Here is a 3,470-nt window from a genome sequence, read left to right as displayed (position 1 = left end):
CCGACTGTTCCAATGTTGGGTCTTTTCTCCTTTGTTAATGGAAGACTTGTATTTATATAGCGCCTCTCACAACTTCAGGATGTCCCAAAGTGCTTTACAGACAATGAGGTTCTTTTGAAGTGTAGTCCCTGTTGTAATGTAGGAAATGCAGCAGCCAGATTGCTTACACAAGGCTCCAACAAACACAAATAAGATGCTGGAAATACTCAGCAGGTCAGGCAGCATCTGTGAAAGCAAGAAAGTGAGTTCAAAACAGAACTGTGATTATGACCAGATTATCTGTTCAGTGTTCATCACCGAGGGCTTTATAGTGAGTAGTTCACCCGAGAGAACTTCCTCCTTCGAAATATCATCAGCAGAACCTTTATGAGCAGCTGCAAGAGCAGATGGGGTGAGATTGGAAGGTTTCTTCTGAAAGACAATCCTGTATTCCCTCAGTACAGTATTCTCTCAGTACCGTGCTGTATTCCCTCAGTACAGTGCTGTATTCCCTCAGTACGGTGCTGTATTCCCTCAGTACCGTGCTGTATTCCCTCAGTACCGTGCTGTATTCCCTCAGTACCGTGCTGTATTCCCTCAGTACAGTACAGTATTCCCTCAGTACAGTGCTGTATTCCCTCAGTACAGTGCTGTATTCCCTCAGTACCGTGCTGTATTCCCTCAGTACCGTGCTGTATTCCCTCAGTACAGTACAGTATTCCCTCAGTACAGTGCTGTATTCCCTCAGTACAGTGCTGTATTCCCTCAGTGCAGTGCTGTATTCCCTCAGTACTGTGCAGTATTCCCTCAGTACAGTGCTGTATTCCCTCAGTACACTGCTGTATTCCCTCAGTACAGCGCTGTATTCCCTCAGTACAGTGCTGTATTCCCTCAGTACAGTGCTGTATTCCCTCAGTACAGTGCTGTATTCCCTCAGTACAGTGCTGTATTCCCTCAGTGCAGTGCTGTATTCCCTCAGTACTGTGCAGTATTCCCTCAGTACAGTGCTGTATTCCCTCAGTACACTGCTGTATTCCCTCAGTACAGCGCTGTATTCCCTCAGTACAGTGCTGTATTCCCTCAGTACAGTGCTGTATTCCCTCAGTGCAGTGCTGTATTCCCTCAGTACAGTGCAGTATTCCCTCAGTACAGTGCTGCATTCCCTCAGTACGGTGCAGTATTCCCTCAGTACAGTGCTGTATTCCCTCAGTACAGTGCTGTATTCCCTCAGTACAGTGCAGTATTCCCTCAGTACAGTGCAGTATTCCCTCAGTACGGTGCTGTATTCCCTCAGTACAGTGCAGTATTCCCTCAGTACAGTGCTGCATTCCCTCAGTACGGTGCAGTATTCCCTCAGTACAGTGCAGTATTCCCTCAGTACAGCGCTGCATTCCCTCAGTACGGTGCTGTATTCCCTCAGTACAGTGCAGTATTCCCTCAGTACAGTGCTGTATTCCCTCAGTACAGTGCAGTATTCCCTCAGTACAGCGCTGCATTCCCTCAGTACGGTGCTGTATTCCCTCAGTACAGTGCAGTATTCCCTCAGTACAGTGCTGTATTCCCTCAGTACAGTGCAGTATTCCCTCAGTACAGTGCTGTACTCCCTCAGTACCGTGCTGTATTCCCTCAGTACGGTGCAGTATTCCCTCAGTACAGTGCTGCATTCCCTCAGTACCGTGCTGTATTCCCTCAGTTCGGTGCTGTATTTCCTCAGTACAGTGCAGTATTCCCTCAGTACGGTGCTGTATTCCCTCTGTACAGTGCAGTATTCCCTCAGTACAGTGCTGCATTCCCTCAGTATGGTGCAGTATTCCCTCAGTACGGTGCAGTATTCCCTCAGTACAGTGCAGTATTCCCTCAGTAGTGCTGTATTCCCTCAGTACAGTGCAGTACTCCCTCAGTACCGTGCTGTATTCCCTCAGTACAGTGCTATATTCCCTCAGTACAGTGCTATATTCCCTCAGTACAGTATTCCCTCAGTGCAGAGCTGTATTCCCTCAATACAGCGCTGTATTCCCTCAGTACAGCGCTGTATTCCCTCAGTACAGCACTGTATTCCCTCAGTACAGCACTGTATTCCCTCAGTACACTGGGGCAGCATGGTGGTTAGCGTCAATGCTTCACAGCTCCAGGGTCCCAGGTTCAGTTCCCGGCTGGGTCACTGTCTGTGCGGAGTCTGCATATCCTCCCCGTGTGTGCGTGGTTTTCCTCCGGGTGCTCTGGTTTCCTGCCACAGTCCAAAGATGTGCAGGTTAGGTGGATTGGCCATGCTAAATTGCCCGTAGTGTCCTAAAAAGTAAGGTTAAGGGGGGTTGTTGGGTTACGGGTATAGGGTGGATACGTGGGTTTGAGTAGGGTGATCATTGCTCGGCACAACATCGAGGGCCGAAGGGCCTGTTCTGTGCTGTACTGTTCTATGTTCTATGTACAGTGCAGTATTCCCTCAGTACAGTACTGTATTCCCTCAGTGCAGCGCTGTATTCCCTCAGTACAGTGCTGTATTTCCTCAGTACAGTGCAGTATTCCCTCAGTACAGTGCTCTACTCCCTCAGTACAGTATTCCCTCAGTACAGTGCAGTATTCTCTCAGTACAGTTCAGTATTCCCTCAGTACAGTGCAGTATTCTGTCAGTACATTGCTGTATTCCCTCAGTACAGTGCTGTATTCCCTCAGTACAGTGCTGTATTCCCTCAGTACAGTGCTGTACTCCCTCAGTGCTGTATTCCCTCAGTACCAGCTGGATTTTATGGTCAGATTTTTGGAGGTGAAGTTGAACCCACATCCTCCTGACTCAGAGATGGGAATGTAACCATTGAACAATAACACCTCATCATTAACTCGAGATTATTTCCGTTCTCACATCTTTGGTTGTTCTCCTGAACACATTAACCCATTGAATCATGCAGCGGGGGATGAACAATAGTCTTTACAGACACCTATAAGTGGGACTAGGTAGTACATTTCAGTAGAAATTATGCATTTTCAGACAAGTTCCATTTTATAGATGTGCAGGTTAGGTGGATTGGCCATGATAAATTGCCCTTAGTGTACAAAATTGCCCTTAGTGTTGGGTGGGGTTACTGGGTTATTGGGATAGGGGGAGGTGTTGACCTAGGGTAGTGTGTTCTTTCCAAGAGCCGGTGCAGACTCGATGGGCCGAATGACCTCCTTCTGCACTGTAAATTCTATGATAAGCGAACAAGAGCAAGGAAGCCATTTTGAGACTAATATTTACCTGAATGGGGCATTTTATATCCAGCCATTAACCAATTGTATTTTTTTATTAAAATAAGTTTTATTCTAGTTTTTTAATAACAATAACAAATTTTCTCCCCGCAATTTAAAACAAACAATTTCCATGCCAAAACAGAACAAGAAAATAACTCTTTCCCCCCCCCCAAAATAAATAATACCAAATAGCAATACAATAAAGAAGAAAATAACATAACAAACCCACCGCCGCACAAACACCCCCCCCCCCCCAACCATCC

The sequence above is a fragment of the Scyliorhinus canicula genome, unplaced genomic scaffold (assembly GCF_902713615.1).
Source record: "Scyliorhinus canicula unplaced genomic scaffold, sScyCan1.1, whole genome shotgun sequence".
Classification (NCBI taxonomy): domain Eukaryota; kingdom Metazoa; phylum Chordata; class Chondrichthyes; order Carcharhiniformes; family Scyliorhinidae; genus Scyliorhinus; species Scyliorhinus canicula.
This window is presented reverse-complemented; position numbering follows the sequence as displayed.